The sequence below is a fragment of the Mirounga angustirostris genome, unplaced genomic scaffold (genome assembly GCF_029215605.1).
Source record: "Mirounga angustirostris isolate CCGP_5_RB_7025 unplaced genomic scaffold, mMirAng1.0.hap1 SCAF_15, whole genome shotgun sequence".
Lineage (NCBI taxonomy): Eukaryota > Metazoa > Chordata > Mammalia > Carnivora > Phocidae > Mirounga > Mirounga angustirostris.
In genome coordinates, this window is record NW_026991723.1 from 52,352,681 (window position 1) to 52,373,710 (window position 21,030).

General features: G+C 37.7%; 1 long non-coding RNA gene across 1 annotated transcript in view; it reads right to left on the reverse strand.

The window, feature by feature from the left end:
* Window positions 1-13,068: 13,068 nt before the first annotated feature.
* Window positions 13,069-21,030, reverse strand: part of LOC135362734 (uncharacterized) — a 910,668-nt gene continuing 902,706 nt past the window's right edge. The window contains exon 6 of the long non-coding RNA XR_010407811.1: window positions 13,069-13,217. This is a non-coding gene — a long non-coding RNA (uncharacterized LOC135362734). The remainder of the gene's footprint in view (window positions 13,218-21,030) is intronic.

Sequence of the window (21,030 nt, forward strand, 5' to 3'; positions counted from 1 at the left end):
TTATGACTGCTTTTAAAAATTTTGTTCATGGATCTGATAAAATCTAGATCTCTAATATTTTTAAGCCCAAGCCCTTGGGACACTGCAGTTCTTTTCAGGTTTTGCTTATACACAATTCATTCTTTGCAGCTAATTAAGCTGAAGAAGCCTGGGAATAAAGTTTGAAACAACAAATAAAGTTCTTTGCCTAGAAAAAAAAAAGGAAAGAAAGAAAGTAAAACGTGGCTGTACTCATTCTGATGCCCTCAGTATCTGGGGCAGCTGGAGAGAAAAGAGGGCTCACCAACAAAGGCCCTGAAGCCTTTTAACTCAGGGTGCCCTTCAGCCGGCATCATCAGCATGACCTGGGAGTTCTTCAGAAAGTAGGATAACAGGCCTTATCTCAGGCTTTCTGAATTAGAATCTGCGTTTTAACATAACACCCAGGTGACTTCTAAGCACACTGACATTTGAGAAACACTACTCCAAAATGCTCCATTGGAATCTGCTCTAAACACCTGCCATGTGCAGCAAGGGTCGACGGACAGCTGAGCACAACTGCAGTCAAGTATGAACTTTCCTGTATCCTTCCCCTTCTCTCCCCATGTCACCAAATATCAGAGCGCAGTCTACGAACTCTCTAGTTTGTCTCACACATCTCCCTCGTTCTTCCTTCTCCATGAAGTTGCCAAGCTTACTTCTGCTTCCGGCCCTCTGTAGTTGCCGGAACTCCCGTGCAATCCAACGGCTCTTTCCTTCTCAACAGTCTGGTTTCAACTTGAGTATCTCCTCCTTGGAGAGCCTCCCCAATGACTCCCTTCCACACTTCCTTGAATTTTCTTTCTTCATTCAATTTACAATCCCTGAAGATATCTTATTTGCACACTTTCTTTAAAAGAACAAAAACAACCTTTAACAATGGCCTCTCTTCTTTCTTACTCCCTTTTCCCTTTTGTTCCCCTACTTCCTTTGCCCTTGAACCTTGACTAACAAATGGCAAGATTTATAAAAACAGCTTTCAAAAGAACTGTTCCAGTGGTTTTTTGGATGGTCATGCAACAATGATCCTACGCAAGACAACCAAGGACAAAAAAACCTCCAACCATTCCAACAACAAGAGCTAGAGCAGGTGCAGATGAAGCTGCTCTCTGAGGCAGACCACAGGGACAGGCACCCCTCTTTTCTCCTCACCCTGTAAAATCCCCACCTGGCTTTAACCTGGAGAGTTACCTGGTTTTCAGGTGCTTCTGATGCACGTCGGCTGATTAAAGGTTTTAACCTTCTTTTAGAGTCACTTGGATTAGTTTCTTTTGACATCATTCATTATATGCCTCTCTCAATTAGAATGTAAGCTTCGTATAGTCCTTATCACTAGGGTCCATCTTTCTGGTTCCCCACCATCACGAGAACTTCAAATAATGCCTCTCGCATCGTAGGTGCTCAATAAATAATCTGTGGGCTGACTTTTATTTTAAAAGGAAACCAGCTTGTTCCTAACAACCTAAATGATTGGTTCTTGCCTATCATATGAACTATTACATGTCCCCTTGCTCCTTGGAAAAGACCGTTTATTCCATACACCTTAGTTATCTTGCTCTTGAATGCAGCCCCTATTTACACTGGTTTCATGGCCTTAAGTATCATCTAATCCTGTCAGTGGAAAAAGTATAGTGGTCCTTTTGTAAAGACAAATGAAACAGGGCTAAAATTTACCACACTTGAAAAAGGAGCCACAAAAACTATCCAGAATCTTCCATTCAGGGACAGTGGTCACTTAATGTTTTGGTAACCAAGCCCCTAATAGTGAGCACTCTTCTAAAAGCTCTCAGATACCCTGGGGCCCAGGAAAGTCAGTGAAGGACTGCACAAAAAATTCCAAGCTACCAGTCAGAGGAAGAAGGACCCCAGATTGAATTCTGCCATATTGTGCCCATTTTGCTCTGCTCCTTACTATTTCATTTAATTAACTCCTTCTGCAGAAGAGGAGTTAAGGTTGTTAGTATGACTTTGGGTAAGCAAGGGTCCCATCCATCCAGGGAGGGGAAGGAAACACCTTAATCCTTTGGCAGCAGTTACACCTAAGCGAGTGGTTCCTGGCATTGCTATTTAGAAAGTAAGCCTGACAGAAGCTCTGTGATCTTCCAACAGGACAATGTTTAAACTTATAGGCCACTTAGCAAATGTTCCAGGCACAGTTATTATCCCCCTCCCTGGAGAGCAATGGACAAAAAAGGAACTCCATTTTCCTCCAGATTGTAAGCCCCATCTGATGGCAAAGAGACTGAGCAAGGGCTACAGAGAATAGTTAAGAAACCATTGTATCAATCCCGGAGCAGAGAGGATGGGGAGAACTGGATATATTTGAGAGCTAAAATGGAGTTACAATTAATATTTACTGTAGATGATGGTATATATGGATATACTTTTATAATTCATGTTATTTTATTATCTCCGTGACCAAAGCATAAAAAATTAGTTCTAACCATAAGTATCAAAATAATGTTTCCGAGACACCAATTTATTTTCAGCCATTCTCTCCTCTGTTCCACCTCTGTGCCTTATGCAAACCTCTACTGTGTTATTCTAAGGCCCATTTGTAAGAGTACATTTAAAAGAGTAAGGTCCTTTTAGGAGGATTTTCTTTTTCTTCCGGAAATTTGCAAATGTATGACTAATGTTTGGGTTACACTGACGTCCAGATATATTTGATAGCACATTCTCATTTTTTACTGAGTTCACAAATAACTGGGAAAACTTCCTCCATTATAAATTAGAAGAAAACCACATGCATAATGCTATCTGAACTGTGCATATTGAAGATTTTTCTTCACTTGCCTCTTAAAATTGGATTTATCTCCCAATTATTTCCAACTTCCAAGACAAATTCACACACAATTATATTAAAATGAAATTTCTTTGTAGGCTGTTTTTGCTAGGTCAAACAAATTCATTCATTAAGAAGAAGTACGATTAAATCAGTTTTACATGAAAGAGTAGGAAGTGGTAGCAGAGTAGCTTGGCACCGTTTTACAACACCCAACACGGTATGGTGCTTCTTTGTTCCAACTAACTTGGAGATTTTCCAGTTACTACACTTCTCTTTCCTCATGGTAGGTATTCCCCACAATAGCTCATGCCCTTAGTGATTCTTGCATATATTCATAGTATATTCATAGTAGTTTTAACATGGTCCTGGAAACTAATTACATTAGTTGCTCATGGGTCTTTAGAGTAGACAGACAGTTCCTCCGCATTCAGCTGTAGAGAAAGCCTTTATCGATTTCCTGTCACTGAGGGTATCTTCATCTCTAGATCCCAAGTCATGCCTATTTCCAGTTCAGAATGCTGGTCTTGTGTCCTGTGAAGGCCATGTTCTAGGTAGAACAAATCAAGCCTAATCGTTTCACCCCCATGCTGGCCCTCCTTAACTTCAATCTCCTCCGTCTTCAACACTTCTTATGCCCGCCTCATCCTCCTTTATAAAACCTATTTCCTTTCTCCCAAATTATCTCCTTTAACTCTTAAACTCTGCCCCTAAGTCACCGAGGGCACATGAGTGTGTGTCTTCTGTTAAAGTACCACACACATTATCTCCTATGGCGTTAACATACCAAGGTGAACTGCTCAAGTCAGATTCATCACAAGGCATTGAAAAAAAAATGGAAAATTCAAAGCCTTTGACTTCAAAAAATATCAGGTAAAGTGAATATCGTTAAAAGAATGGATTTCAAGAAGTGAGAGACCCACCCACCATTCATGTTTTTTCAATCTGTAGATAGCATGGCATCACCACTATTTTATTCAAGGAAATAGAACAGGGTGGGAAAAATCCAAGGCTGCCCTGATGCGAGGGAGGTCAGGGTGTTGAGCAGAGTGCAGTCAGGAGAGGGTGGCAAGATGCGGCAGTGCAATGTGAACTGCACAGATCTCATCTCAGATCGTGGCTCAACCATTAATGCATCACGGTGGGCAAGTTACTTAAACTCTATAAGCTTCAGTTTTGATTTACAGAAAATAAACATAATAATACTTCTTCATAGAGCTTTTGAAAATAAAGATAAAATATGTAAGAATTCTGAAATCTTCACATCAGGAACCTGCTATTTTTAGATTTTTGACATGATGCAGCTACAGGCTTTTTAAAATTTTGGGCCTGATATCCATTTTTTTTAAAAGATTTCATTTATTTTTTTCCAGAGAGAGAGCGAGAGTGAGCGAGAGAGAGAGCGGGGGTGGGGAGCAGGGTGGGGGAGGAGAAGAGGGAGAGGAACAAGCAAGTTCCATGCTGAGCAATGAGCCCCAAGTAGGGCTCAATCTCAGGAACCTGAGATCATGACCTGAGCTGAAACTAAGAGTCCATCGTTTAATTGACTGAGCCACCCAGGCGCCCCCCTTATAGTCATTTCCAATCCAGTTGCTCACCACCCTCTCTTACTCTACACAGAGCTACGGTCACAATGCTATGTTCATGGTTTCCCATACAGACCACAATACTATGTCTTTGCTCATCTTCATTTTTAGTACCACCTCTCCCCACTACCTTCATCTCTCCTTGTAGATCTAGATTCTGCCTCATGAAGACTTCCCAGGTTGCACTGTGGCTCAGTCAACTCACCTCTCTCTAAATATCTGTTATGTATGTAACATGCCACTTGCCGATAACACTGTTGGGTCTTGCCCCAGGTATTTCAAGATATCACCAAAGGGAGTCAACATGGACTCAAAAATATGAATAGTCACTACTATACTCTTGTATCCCTCTTTCCTTCTTTGTCAGGAACACTGATATTTCAATTAGGTACTGCTCTTTCACTGAGCATGGATGCACCTGCATGACACATGCTTACAGACCGTCCTTGTTTGAGTGATTAGCCAATGATTAGCTGCATCTTCCAGTTCCCCAAACCAGGCACTATTCCTGAGGCAAAGTGGGGGGCAATACCTCCATTCCTTTTTGTTATCTTCTATTAAAGGATACAAACTTTGTATCCACTATCTTATGGATGTAAGAGCAATATCTCATGAATATTAATATCTTCCACAGGAATTTCAGTTCTATACCACCATTTTTTATGTCTCTCTAAAATTCTCATATGAGTCAGTTGTGAACGGAAATGCTATGTTGGGGACAAATTCAACCAGCTCATCACATCACTCTCTCCTCTGATGACTAAGCCTTACTTATCAGGTCAGGTTTGTCTACCGATTCTCTTCCTTTAGATTGTTTCTTCCTGGGTACCCCCCCCTCCGCCCCCCCAGTCTTCAGCTCTGGCAGCTGCCCAAGAAACTCAGGTTTTCCCAAATATGAATTTCCTGAATGGACCTAGCTTAGACACAATCTTAGACTACACTATATTCATATCATTTTATGGTGTTCGTTTTACTCAAAATCATTTACTCCTTCAAGTGGTAATTTAGTCTTTTATGTTTTTGTCTTGTCTCTGCATCTAGATTATAAGTTCCTTTTAGGACAATGAAGGGCGTATCACAAGCTCTGAGAAGCTAAGCACTATGTTATGATGTAGTAGATACTGATAAATATTTTCTGAGCAATTTGGGGGGGGATGTTAAATGGAGTGATAAACAGAATTTCAGAAGATGTGGATGGAAGGCAAATAATGCACATCTGAAGATGATACAAAAATAGTGTACAGAAAGTGCTCATTAATTCAGCAAACATTTATTGGGGAGCTATTAAATGTTCATCACTTCATTAGGCACTGGACTACAATGTAAATAAGATGCACCAATGCCACAGGGAGATCTCAATCTAATAAAGGAATTCAATATGTTCAAAGGTATAATTTTTTTGCCTTAATGGCTATAACAAATATAAACTTAGGGGAGTATGGGAACAGAAGCATGCAAAGAAACCCAAGAATGTTAAAAGGTTGTGAATTTCAGTTCTTACAAATAAACACAGGGTACTAAATGAAGTTATTAGATCATCTTTGTGTGATTTCCTTTTTATATAGCTACTACTCACAAGTTTGTTTCAATTAAGACAACATCCATTTGCAGAAGTGGAAGGTTCAGAGTAGGTGTAAAAACCTGGGAGTTGTTTAGATACCAGGGTGATCTGAATGGTTGGTAATGCTTTGGGGGCAGCTCTTGATGTATCCAGTAGTAAATATATTTGGTGTTCTCCTCCATTCAAAGAATGAAAGAATTGGGTCATTCTCTCTGCAAGCGATGCTAAATGGGTAATGCAACATGCTGGGCCAGTGCCCAGTGTTCCGTAGTGACTTTTCTATTTGATTAATTGCAAAATGTATGTTTTTCCTAAAAGCCACTTGGCCAGTGCCTAATTCTTCCCTGGGGTAGTCAGACCTTGAATTGACTCACATTACACTATTAAAACCCAGCAATTATTTTGTTATATAACAACAACCTTAGATTTATTTCTTTTTTTCGTAACAACATAAGAGAAACAATATAACAGTTATTATAATTATTTAAAATGGTCCTTTTTAAGAATTTCATTCAAATATAAAAACATCTGATCTGACCTGCAAACTCTGAAAAGTAGCTGCCTTAATTTCTTTTTAAAGAGGAGGAGTATGAGAGACTATGGACTCTGAGAAACAAACTGAGGGTTCTAGAGGGGAGGGGGGTGAGGGGGAGGGGTTAGCCTGGTGATGGGTATTAAAGAGGGCACGTATTGAATGGAGCACTGGGTGTTATATGCAATGAATCATGGAACACTACATCAAAAACTAATGATGTAATGTATGATGATTAACATAACATAATAAAATTAAATTAAAAAAACAGGAGGAGTTATTGAAAAAGAAGGTAAGGGGAATGTGGATGCATGGACAGAACAGGCTAAATTTACAGATACCTAGAGCACACTATAAATGTCACTCTTTGCCGCAGTAGAAAGATAATTTTATTTATTTATTTTATTTTTTATTTTTTTAAAAAGATTTTATTTATTTATTTGAGAGAGAGAATGAGAGACAGAGAGCACGAGAGGGAAGAGGGTCAGAGGGAGAAGCAGAACCCCCGCTGAGCAGGGAGCCTGATGTGGGACTCGATCCCGGGACTCCAGGATCATGACCTGAACCGAAGGCAATCACTTAACCAACTGAGCCAAAAGCATTAGAATACAGTATGTAATTTGGAAATATTGTCAAGGTTTTCTACTCTACTTCACCTTCCCTCACATCTCTGCTGATGACCTAGATCCTGCCTTTTGCTTACAAGACTGGGGACAGCCCAAACAGAGAGTCTACAAAGTCAGGCCAGAAATGATTGGAATTGTCTCTGATTTATCACGATTCTTCTCTTATGTGGTTTTAGGTGGCATGTTGTGAGATTAATCATGACAGTTAATTTTTTAAATTCTTTCTTTCTTTTTTTTTAGAGATTTAATTTATTTATTCATGAGAGAGAGAGAGAGAGAGACAGGCAGAGGGAGAAGCAGGCTCCCCAAGGAGCAGGGAGCCTGATGCGGGGCTCAATCCCAGGACCCTGGGATCATGACCTGAGCTGAAGGCAGATGCTTAACCATCTAAGCCACCCAGGCGCCCATGACAGTTAATTTTTAAACTATTAGTTTACCATGTTAAATGTAGTTTTAATTCTAAATTTTCATTTCAAAATTAATAACAGTCTTTCTTGTAAAATACATGTAACAAAAGGAAAGGTTAAAGGCATAATTACATATAATGCTTGGTTAATGTCAGGGACCTTTAAAGACAATCTCTATGAGTGTATATTGAAGTAGTATTTCCAAGTTAGAGAACTATGTCAACAGATCAGGATGATATGTTTGCTACTGTAAGATACATGTTAATGTTTCATTTAGTGGCTTTCAATGTGTTTTATTGATTCTAAAGACTATAATTTGGTATGAAAAACAATTCTGGTCATCTTGGGTTTTAAAGAAAATGCTATTCACCTCAATACCAAGATACCCAGCAATGTGATTATAATATAACTAATAACAGATGGTTAAACAGGGCCCTATCTTAGAGTTATAACACTAACCATAACTCCTAGATCTGCCATTATCCTAAGAAGGAAGTTGTTGCTATAGAAAGATTAGACCCAAGATCTCCTCAAAGAGCCTAAAGAAGAGAAATGCTTATATAAGGAACTAATAATTATAACTGGCACCACAACAACAAACACTTATTGAGTGCTTATGAGGCATGTCAGGTATTCTGCTAAGCATTTTACATCTCATTTCCTTCTAGGGACCAAGGGTAAAATATTCTGAAGTTTGGCTGAAACAAATGAATGTCTGGGTAGAACTGCTACCTCTATAGACCATAAATAATAATAATAATAGCAGTAACTTATTTATACTGTGTCAGATATTATGCTGAGTGTCTTATATGTCTGATCTCATTTAATTCTTACAATTGTACTTGGGGCAGCTATTAAGATGTGCATGTTACCAATTGGGAATCATCTCTCAGATGACAAATCACTTGCCCAAGATCACAGAATTTTTAAGTGTCAGAGTTGGGATTCAAATCCAGGCCTCACTTAAAGCCAGTGCCTTTAAATGTAATAGTATATTTACAACTACAATTTGCTATAACCTGCCTCTTTGAAATACAAAAGGGTAACTTGCTAGGATGGTAGTATTCTAGTGACTTCTATCCAGAAAAATCCACACCCAACAGCATGGAAAGAGACAAAACCTTGCTTCTTTTCTTCCAAGCATTTGAGATCTATAAAAATAAATTTTTAAAATTTGTGACTGTTTGTAAAAGAGAATCATACTTTACCTATAAAGGCAAGAAGCCATTTAATAAAAGTTTTTCCTTGATACTTTACTTTATATTAAATCCTCCATACCCCTAAAAAAATTTTATTTGTCATTAGGTGATTTAAAAAATCTGTTACTAAATAATGGCAGTACTGGAAGCCATGAGAGAATAAGACACCCATGATCTGATGCTGGACAAGTGAACCAAATGCCAGTTGGCCTCACTAACAAGACAGAGATGTATTTCCTACTGTTAACACAGAAGTTACAATTTTGATCTGAAGCACAAGTTTTGATATTCATTCATTCATTCATTCACTCAACAGATATGTTTACTGAAAATGTACATGGCTTTGGAATTAAGGTCTTAGAGAAGAAAGACAAAGACCTTGGTCTCAAGAATATTACATTTAATGAATCATATCTACATTTCCTTAAGTATGCATATTTAGAAAGAAATTCTTACATTTTTCCCAGACTATAAGAGAACTTCCCTGAAAATAGATGATTCAATCATACAAAATGTATCGAATCTGGTTTACTTCTGGAGAGCCTTACTACAATGGTAATTTTCAATAAAACAATTGGGTGAAAGCTGGGCTGTGAGTTAGGAGTTTCCGGTAGTAGAGGTGTGAACGCACCCCAGCTCATTAGACGATGGTGTTGAAGAAGGTTGAGCTGAAGTTCACTTTCATTCATCTTGTGTCTTTTTTGGACTCCCTTCTCCAGCTATTTTCCACCGCTTTAAAGTGTTCCCTATCATTTTGGCCAAATGTGCATTGTGATGGAAAGGACATGATACTTTCAGCAGAATTACTTAATTAGGTTTAAGTAAGCATTACAGGCCAAGTAGGGTAGGTTTGTTTTCTAGCCATAAAGATGTGCCTGCAATGCTCGCTGCATTCCCAAGGAGAGAAACAGTGATTGATGTGATGATAAAACGATGAAGGGAAGGATAAAGCCTGAGAGATAAAAGTCTCAAAAGGGAAATAAAGGAGGGTAGCAGCTGCCCCCATCTTAACTGAAGCATGAATTTCAGGAACAGGATCTGAGGTTTAATTCAAGCACATACTGGGAGAGTTTGGGGGGTTGTGTGTGTGTGTGTACCCATGTATGTGATGAAAAACGTGTCAGTTAAATTCTTTTCATCCTTTGTATGAAGAGTTTTCAAACCATTTCTAAAAAAGGAAAAAGTTGCAAACGTAGAAGTTTATGGATTATCCCTGAGAGGTACTCATTTAGTCAGCATTTAACAGAGAGGAACAGAATCAGTGATGAGCAGGAACTGTTCCAGGCACTGGTGACACAGCACTAAAAATAATACATTTCTGTACTCGTGGAACTGAATATTCTGAGTTTGTCGTTTCTCTCTGCACATACCTTCCTTGCCCCTACCCCACCCATTGTCAGGGTCCTTTCCTTTAAGCACAGATTCGACTACATCACGTTAGTATTTATAACACTGCAGCTGTGCATGCAAAGCACTCAGGTCCAGCCCCTACCTCTATGCTCCGCCTCTTCCTGCACGCCTCTCAACTCTCCAGGGGCAAGCTTTCCCTTCTCCAAAGGTAACATTTATTTTTACATCAGGGTGGCTTTGCCATACTGTGCCCCGAGCTTAGAATGCTGTCATACCTATTTTCCATTAGTTAAAATTCTCCCCACTTTTTAGCTGTGCTGCTGAAATGCCTAAGCCTCAAAGACCTTCAAAAACTCCGATCAGTTTAACGGCCCTTCATCTTAATTTATGGAGAATTCTGCTTGAAATATATCATTAAATTTTTTAGTTCATTTTACCTAAAGTTGAGCTATTTACATTTCAGTTTCACTTTGTAAGATGAACTCAGGGCAGGGAGGGTTGTTAAGACTGCATATCGCATTCCATGGGGCATGCTATTATTATCAGAAGTACTTTCAAAAATCTCACCTTTTGTATTTTGTCTTTCTAGCGTAATGTTGCTTCTACATACAAGCATACAATAATGTAATCCTGAGCTAGGCAAACCTTTACTTTTTTTTTTTTTTTAAGATTTTATTTATTTATTTGACAGAGAGAGACACAGCGAGAGAGGGAACACAAGCAGGGGGAGTGGGGGAGGGAGAAGCAGGCTTCCCGCCGAGCAGGGAGCCCGATGCGGGGCTGGATCCAGGGACTCCAGGATCATGACCTGAGCCGAAGGCAGTCGCTTAACCGACTGAGCCATCCAGGCGCCCAAACCTTTACTTTTAAAATGCTTTAAGAAAGAAAAATTGTTTTTAAGCTAGGAACAGTACAAATTTTTATGGCTTTGTTATAAACTTTTGAGAAGCAGAATTTGGAAGTTTTGGCACTTAACTTTATGGAGAAGCTAACATGCATTGCTATAAAAAGTGCAACTGCCCTTCTTAGAGAACAAAAATGAATTTAAAACTAATATAAACTATAAAGCTATAATGTATAAATTTTCTGTTCATTTTTAAAGAGTTAACCTTTAACTGGGAAAATACATGAATTCGCTGTCAAGTCTTTTATGTTCTTGGAGCCCTTCTGTATCATATGTTTTTATACAGGACAGTGGAATGTACTATCTCTGTATCTCCTAATTAACAGGATTTACTTCAAAAGACTGTCCAAAGAGAAAAGACATTATGTTTCTTTATAATACTCAGATCAAAAGCCCTTGTATTCTTTTACTATATTGATAACCTACACACACAGTTCAGAAAGATAAAGTACTCTAAAGAATAAAAATTCTGGTCTCACAGTAGAGGAGAGCTCTTCCTTTGTGATAAAATAAGTAAGTGCTAATAATTGCATTATCACATGATTACCTTCAAAATAGATTTAATTTTATCCTTCTCCTTTTTGTTTTTTTCTTCTAAGTCTGATGTTTTAGCATACAACCCAATTTTGTTGAAAATATAGAAGTACACACAATCAGGATGAAATTTATTTTGGACTCAGAGACTAAGACTTAAACATTTAAGAATATGTAAGTCTATCATGAAGCATTCTTGCTTTAATTATTTGCTTGATTTTAATGCTACAAAGCCTGGAAATAAGTTGAGCTTTATTCCCCAAATGCATCCTGCATTTTGATGTCACTTTTATTTACATACTAGCAGAATTCTTCTAAGTATGGATAACCCACGTTGCCACTAAGCAGGACAATCGTCCACAACTCAGGTCATCAATAAGGGTTTCTGCCACGAGTCTGGTGATCTACACTCCTTCTAACAAATTTGAAATCTGTGTCTATTTGAGTTTTGTACTCACTTGATATCATCTTATAGACAAATAAGTTATTATGGGATTGGGGAGGGATATTTATCAAACTTTAAAGAATCAATTATTCTCAATCACTTGAGAAGTTCTCTTTTACATCCAAATAATTATCTTAGGCTATAATTTATTGACTGAGTTCCATTTATTTTCATAAAGTAAGAAAGCTGTATTTGTAAAAAGTTCAAGTGACTTAGAATAATCGCCCTCCTTTTTTTCTCAGTTAATGAAGTTTACTTATGTTTTCTGTTTCTGTAATTGAACTTAAAGAAAATCTTGCTTTGGGGTGCATAAAATTCCAAGAAGCTGTAAAAGCTTTGATGGTCTTTAAGTCAGAGCCCAAGAATAATTTGTTGTTCTCCCAGGTATTTGTTGATAACAACTTCAAATTATGTTATGGAAGAGGAAGACAGTTAAGAAGATCTGACCAAACTATGAGCAATAGGGAGAAGAGTTTCCAAAATGAAATAGAGAAAAGTAGCAAAAAGAATACTTAAATAAAAGTATAACATTGTAAATTCTAGGAGCCACAGTAATAACGAAGTATGTCATTGTGTCACCATTTTAAATAAAACTTAGAGGAACAGAAATTAAGTGATAAATACAAAGAAATAAAAGGCAGACTAACAGTATTATCTTCTAAATAAGAGTAACCCCGAGGCATATTTATAAGATCATATACTATTAACTGACACATTTCTATATCATGTAAAATACAACTACTTAACAGCAACACTTTCCCTACACCATCTTCAAAAGTACAAATGCTTATCCCATTATAGTTCAGAGGAGTTACTTAAAGAGGAAATGTCCTTAGCTTGCAATTTTTGGCTATTGCATTAACCTGCATCCATACTATCTTGTGTCTGCTTTATGTGTATCTTAAAATAACTCCTCTCTCCTCTTGAGGAAAAATGAACTCAATTATTACTATATACATTCTTCTAAATCCAAGGGAGTACCATTTGAACAACCTGTTCAGTGGACTTAGAAAATAAATAGAAAAGCTATACATTATTCAATACATCTTGGCAACACACGAAAGCCCTTATAGCAAGTGATAAATGATCAGATGTCTTCCTCAAATCTTACCTGATTTACTCTTTTTAAAAATCCAACCCTTGCTGTCTACCATGCAAAGCTCCTGGCCACTGGGTGAAATCCAAACTGGGTAGTTGATCATGGTAATTCCAACATGTCATGGGCAGCAGCATCTCTCAAAGTCCCACAAGCCAATTGCTTGAAGCGAACCTGCAACAAACAAGGTATTTCTTCATTTTAATTGAAAAATAGTGAACCATGTCCTAGGTCCAGCAGGCATCACTACTTAATCAATAAGAGAATCATAAAGGAGTATGTGAGGGGCTATAAATGCCTCTCAAGATGCTGATAAACATTAAAGCCAGAAGACTGAACTTTATGTGCTACAAAGGTGTTTTTGCTGAGTGCATGCTCCTCTTAACAGTATTATTGATCTATTTAAGCTGTCAGTGTAAATAAACATTATTGATATTAAAACTCACACATTTTATGGTGTGTACCCCTTCTCCTTCATGTAGGTGACCACTTGGAGTACCCAGAATATTTTTCTGTCTCTACCCATCATACTCTCAGGGTAACTGAGCAATGTGGTTCAACAGGACCAAACTCATTGGCAGCTAAAGAAAAATCCACATGATGGTTTAGATCAAAGATAGTTTCCTTTGTTAGTTCTCACACTCTGGCCAGTGTCAACATTCCCTGTAAAAAACTTGCATCACGTCTGTAGGCTAGTGTGTGAGAAACGCCTTTGAGGGGCATATATGAGATGCTGCAAATTCAGCAGCCACCTTTATCCATATGGAGACACAGAGTACAAAACAGTAACCAACATGAACACATTGTAGGCAGAATGTGTGCACAAAGGAAATGCCCACAGCCCAGGAAAGTAATTAGATGAAGAAATTTTAGGACAATCTACCACATACCTAATATTTCACAATCTGTGTCCATATGAAGAAATAAGCTGCTTAAACTTCATAAGCATGTTTGACCTCCATTCAAGGAGAAAAAAAAAAAAGCACAATCAACAACTCCTATTTGTACTCATACCTGCCACACAGATGACTCTGTTCAACAGAAACTTAGAAGGATACTAATGAACAGACTAGCTTATTGGGCTTCCCAGAAGTAACTATTAGATTGCTTAGCTACAGTAACCATATTTAGTTATGCACATACAAAACCAGAATTATTACTGTTTTCTAAATAGTGCAACAGAAATGGCTGAGAGGTCATTCTAAGTCTGTAGGGGGGGACTCATGTGGATGATTATGTGCTGCTGATTCACGGACACACGTGCAAAACCCGATTTTAATAAGCCACAGAATGATAGATCCTCATGCACCTGTGATTAGAGCTTCATGTATTCCCAGACGTCAATGTGGAGACTTCATTAAGAGGCACACGAGTGAGATACCCTCTTGCGCCTTTTCAGCAAAAATGGTAAGGAGGCAAGAGGTTGAAGTCAAGTGCATACCTCCAACTAAAATGCAATGCTTCAAAATCAGTCCTTAAAAGGAGAGGCATGTATGCCTGTGAACGATCATAAGTGATCGTTCTACAGTTCAGAACAGGAATGTCAATGCTATTAGTCACACACATAGATATCCATACACCCAGACCCTGCAGCCCTGCCCCGCCAGCAAACACAGCCAGACACACACACACCCCTCAAGGTCAGAATGTTCTAAATGTGTTGATCCCAGCTCTGGTATTTGCTAACTAAAACCTTGGTCAACTTATGGATGTAAAATGTTTTATTTCATGCCAAAAATCAGTCTATTTCTTTGCTGCTTTATGTATGCTCTAAAAATTATCGGATCAATTCCCTTTTAAAAAAATCTGTTCTCATGAGCATAATCTTTTTTGGTCTCTTGGCAGTCATGCAGGATATTGAAAGAAGTCATACACTGGTGGACCTAATGACAGGGAAGTGTTTATAAACATAATCTCCAAGCTCCCACACTGACTTTGAAATGGAAACATTTTAAAAGCTACTACCTGCTTTGGAAGCACCTGTCTGTTTGTGCCCTAGTGTGACTTCTCCAACTTGAGTTCTGCAACTTACTACAAAAGAGTAAAAAATAAGTAAATCACTGTGACTACTTGCTTTCGAAAAGGGGCTTTATTTCATTATACCAAAATGATGCTATTGATCCCTTCTTTGAAGGGGTGGGTTGTGTGTATTTTCTTCAGTATTGATGGTTTTCCACTGACTATTGATCACTGACTTATCCATTAACTTACTTATTCATTCCACAGCTTTGAATTGAGTACCTCAGTTGTTCCAGGTTTAGTGCCAGATAGAAAATGAAAAGACACACATTCTTCCCTAAAAAAAAATTACTATCTATTCTATTCTGATTTGTTGGCATATATTTGTAACAAAGAAAGGAAGCCACATTAGACCATATCAAAATAATTGGCCTTATTTTATATCCTAGTCCTAGATGACTGGACCATGGGATTTTATGAAGTTTGTCAGTGAGTATAGCATTACAGGCCAAAGGCAAAGCTGCAATCTAAAATGACTGATTCATACAGCTGACTCATACAAAGCTTTTACTGGATGTGATTTTTTTGAGTTTTTTTTTTTTTCCATAAGCCAATTAACTGTCAAAATAGTTCAGAAAAATCCAACCAATTAGTACATTGATGTTTCTGGCATCCAGTATGGAGTCAGTGCCCCCAGGTGTTTGTACTGGGCATCACATACAATCCTGTACAATCTACATCACAGTTCACAGATTTGTGTTTTAACAGGTGGGGGTGGGGCCTGTTGTACAACAAGTTACTTCATGCAATTTTTGTATAACCCATTCCATGTGTTTTCTCAAAGAAGATACATAAAATACATAAAATTAAATGCATGTATTTTTCTCAAAAAGAAATCCATGAGGCATTCATGAGAACTACTAATACCATGACATTGGTTTGAAACTTTATTCTATGACCAATATTCAGAATGAAAAAAAAATGCTTAAAATAAATTTTTCACTTCTCTCTTTAAATATGCTGTTAAATAAGAACATGAAAACAAAAGGTACAGAAAATGCTTTAAATAATACTCCTGGAAATTAAGTAAGTTTTACTAAAATCAATATGGTTTCCAAACAGTTTAATTTTCTTCTATTTTCTCATCTTATGTTTTTTGAGCCTCTGCTTATTACTGGGATGATTTGTCTGAGACCAAGCCTTTTAAAATATAAATATAAATGCTGTTATCTTTTTTTTTTTTTAGAAACTTGTATTCTTTCAAAAATGAGCTCTGAGACCAAGCCTTTTAAAATATAAGTATAAATGCTGTTATCTTTTTTTTTTTAGAAACTTGTATTCTTTCAAAAATGAGCTTTGAATGAGCGCATCGTACTGTATGTAAATTATACCTCAATAATGTTGATTTAAATTTTATCAATGGATTTTTGACAATGTTCAGAGAGGTTCTATGTAGGGGCATGGTATACAGAACCTGTTGATAAAACACAGCTGTGCATGAATTTAAAACAAAACAGGACCAAAATAAAATTTGAAAATAGTAGAAGAAATTCAAACATTCACAGACCCTATTTTTTTTTGCTTCTTGGTCAACTGGCCTTAAGTGCTTTGTAATTGGCTTTTGGTCTTCTTTGTCTTCCTTTATGCACACTAACCACTACCCTTTTAGTTTACCTTACTGCTTTGAAGAAAGCTTTCCAAAGGATCCCCTCAGCACTTAGGCACTCATTTTATAGGCTATTGACTTGTCCTTGTTGACATATTGTTCTTTAAACTTTATCTCAGGGACGTGCTTCATCTTCCCCATGGAGTTGTGCTACACAATCCCCTGGGTAGCCAGCAGAACTGGAAGTGCATTTAGCACTTTGTGAGTTCAGTGCATTTGTGAAATGACTGCTCAGTGCATTTTGCAAGCTTTGTATCTAGGTTACTCATTTTCCCCACACAAACTTCAAGATATAATCATCAAGAATATAGGAATAAGTAGGTTATCAATGATCAAAGTTGTGAGGCTTTCTGCCTCAGAAATTTCAAATAGGTCCCTTTTATAGGTGAGATTGGGAAAGAGAAGGTGCCACCATTTTTAGTTACAAAATGATTGTGTCTAAATTATTTTATTCTTCTTCTTCATTTAGTCAGATGTAGAAGTCACAGATTATTTCCCAGCGGGTGGGGGTTATCAACAAAAAGGTATATGCCTGTTGCTGTCTTATGTACAGTTTCTCATTTCTCAAAAACCATGCAAAGTATTATAATCATGTCCACTTTAAGGTGATTAAAAAAAGAACCAGAGAGTTTAAGTTATTGTCCAAAGACATAGAGCCTTTGAAAAATGGAGTGGAGATACAGTTCATTGATAGTGCTGTAGTGTCAATTCCACATCCTTAGAAATTGAGTTTGAGAGATTTGCTCAATATACAAATGAAAATCTGAGTCTCAGGGAAATGAAGTGACATACCAGAGGTCATTAGGATCACAGTAGGATCTGGATGAGTACATAAACCCATGATGCACCTGTATTTCTAATACACCACTCTCTCACCCAGCTTACTCAGCATGGTGTCTAAACAACATTATAGATTTCCAATTCACTTGGATTTTAAATAACCATGCCTTGAGTAGGTTTTATTTTAGAAAGAAGATACCAAAAGTCAACAAACAAAATAACAGGATTTCTGCGTACTCAATTTTAAATGAGTTAAATTCTCTGAAAGCAACAGATGACAACTTTCTCTCCCTCTTTCAAGCCATTTTTTTCCCAATGAAAAAAATACAGACACAAGGAGAAGACTGTGATGATAGATTGTGACAAAGACTATGATTAGATTAAAATATAAATAGCACATTGGCGTTTTGTGGATAGCACATTTGGTACGTTTAGCTACATTATGAGTAATTACAAACTTAAAATAATCTTCCAAGATACTCATTTAATATTTTTACTTTGGAAACCTGGCAGGCAGGAAGCCCTTTGGGTAAGAAAAAACAAAATTTAGGGCAATTCTATCAATATCTGAGAATACAGTGGCTGATGCTAACACATGACAATTCTCTTTGTTGCTATCTTTGCTCAAAGATACCTAATTCTGAATTTGATTATGATCTATAAACTCTGACATTCAAGTAATCCATATTCCTGTTTGTATTTTCCTAAAATAAGGGATCGAATTAGTCACATTTCTAAATTTTCTACAGATGACACTTGTCTCTACTTTTCCCTCTCTCCTGTGTTTTCCATTCTTTGTTCCTTTTTTTCATCTTTCCTCCTTTTCTTCCTTTCCCCATTATCTTCTTCTCTTCCTTACCTCTTCCCATCCTTCCTTCCACTCTCTCTTCTTTTCCTTCCTTACTGCCTTTGCATTTCAACAAATATTTAAGTATCCATTGCATTCTGTATAATATGCGGGGCTCTGAGCACAAGGCAAGTACAAAGACTTAGTTCCTGCCCGGGTATTACTCATAGTCTGGCAGAGTGGACAAAGAAGAGGGGCAGGGACCCAATCTGCATTGACTTCAGAATATGTCATACCTGAGGCGAAAAAGAGTTCATAATGTGACCCTAGCTTGGCAGGCCTCATCAAATTAAAATTTACAAAGCATATTTCATCATCCCTTGGAAGTTCCCAAATACCTCACTCTGAGTTTTCTCTGGTTTAAAGAGTGATTCTTTAAATTTTCAGGGCTCACAAACAAGTGTCTCAGGGTCAGGTGTATCCCTTACATGCGAACTACAACCAGAAGCCAATGAGCTAGTCAACAGTGAACTGAAGGAAGCAAACTTAGCCTAAGGGCATTACAGACAACATTTTAAAAACTATTTTTGTCAGGCAGAACACATTTGTGAACTGGTTTTGGTCCTTGGCCACTGGTTTGAGATCCTGCTTTACAACCATTGGTCACCATCCACTGCTATTTTGGTAAAATCCATGGTAGGTAAAAACTTCTCCCCAAAGTCTTTCTAGAGGGATGGAGAAAAGCCCTCTAAAACCAGTTCATCAAAATCACCAATGAATATGTTTAAGAGTGTGGATTCTGGGCTCCACCCCAGAATTAATAAATCCCTATTTTTGGAGTAAGATTGGGAATTCTGCAGATGACAATTCCCTAGATTACACTTACACATACCACTGTTTAAGAACCACTCTCCTAGAACAAAACCTATTTTTGACATTTCTCATTACGTTCCCATAACTTTTAATTTATAACTTATTTCTTTTTTAATTTCAAATAAATTAGCCTATTTTAGAAAAGCTATTCTTCCATGAATTGCATAAATTGATAAATCTCTTTTAATGATCAATATTTTTCCTTCAACTATTTAAGAACTTATTTTAACATTCAATATACACATGATCTTCACCATTCTTTTTATTTAATATAGCTTTATTGTTTTCAACACCAAAGAGACTCCCTAAGAATAGAGAGAAGCCATTATGAGGAGGAATCAAGTTCTCTCTGGTGTAAGAAGGCACTGTACCTAGAATGGGAAACAAGAAATGAAGGGGGTTTGGTGATCTCATCAACGACTTCCATTTCATGAAGAAAAAACTTATGTCTCTGTACACGATCAATAACAGGGCCACACACAGCATAAACCTGACAGCAATTACACGTCCTCATGGACACAGTCAGCATCCGTGAGATTTGCAGCCCCCTTTAGAGACGTGGCGGTGGTAGAGTTTGTCAGGACTTGGAGAGTTTTCTAGAGAGAAGGATAAGAAAATAACAAGTATTTGACAAGTAACCACTGTGAATTAGTGTGCTGTGGTGAGTGCTCTACACACATGTTCTCATTTCATCTTCACAACAAACCTGGGACACAGACATTATCATTCCCACTTGGCGACTGAGAACTAAAGTCAGAGAGGGTGAGTGGTCGACAGGAGGCCAAAAAGCTAAAAAGGGAGACTGGTTTTTTGGTTGAATAGGCCATGATTTTTTTTGATATAAATAAATGGTCTGTATGTTGTTTGCCTATCAATTTGCTTTTTTCCAGGAATAAATCCAGGTCAACCATTTCTTCTTTAAATTTTTTTTTTTTTTTGAGAGAGAGAGAGAGGGAGCGTGGGTGCATGTGCAAGAGTGCAAGTGGGGGAGGACCAAAGGGAGAGGGAGAGAGGGGATCTCAAGCAGACTCCCTGCCTGAGTGCAGAGCCCAGTGATGCGATGTGACCTTAAGATCACGACCTGAGCCAAAATCAAGAGTTGGACCATCCAGTTTAACTGACTGAGCCACCCAGGCACCCCTCTCTTTTCTATTGCTAATGCCTGCTCTTCTCTAACTACTACATTCTACTTTATCCCAACATCAGATACCTAGAGATAAAATACAAGAGAGACAGTATAATGTTTTGTTTTGCTTTGTTTTTGTTTTCAGCTGTCCAGAAACCAACACATTCCTCTTCCTATGAGCTTTCTGACTTTTATTAGGAAAGCAGGATGGACCTTGAATTATTGCATTATTATTGCATGTTGCATTATTAACATAAGAATAATCTTAGAGAAAAGAGAAATCCTTTCCCCTCAATCCTGGGGGAATGAGGGGGGCTTGGAAGTGACCTAAACTCAACCAATCTGCCCTCAACATGGATGTTTGAGAGAATGACACGAAGATTAAAAAAATCTATGTGTGTGTGTGTGTGTGTGTATTTTAAGGTCAGACTCATACCAGTGGTGACTAAAGCACTAGGTTTTCCTGCAGTGTGACCTTATGTATTTTCCCAGCACCTAGCCACCCAAGCTTTCTTGTTCCTTTCCCTATGCTATTTTGTGAGTTTTGAATCTCCTGCTAAATTCTTTTTCTGCTTAAGAGAGCCAGAGTCATTTTCCAGTACTTTCAACTAAAAATTCTGACTGATACATAAATTTGCTTTTCAGATTGATAGAAAGTCTACTAGGACCCACCTAGGAGACTGACTCAAAGTAACATGGAGTATATCAAAGAGAATAGCAAAAAAGAGAGGAAAGCAGGAAAAAGAAAATTTAAATAGAGAAACTGTGGCTGAAGTTATGATGCATGTAGTAAAAT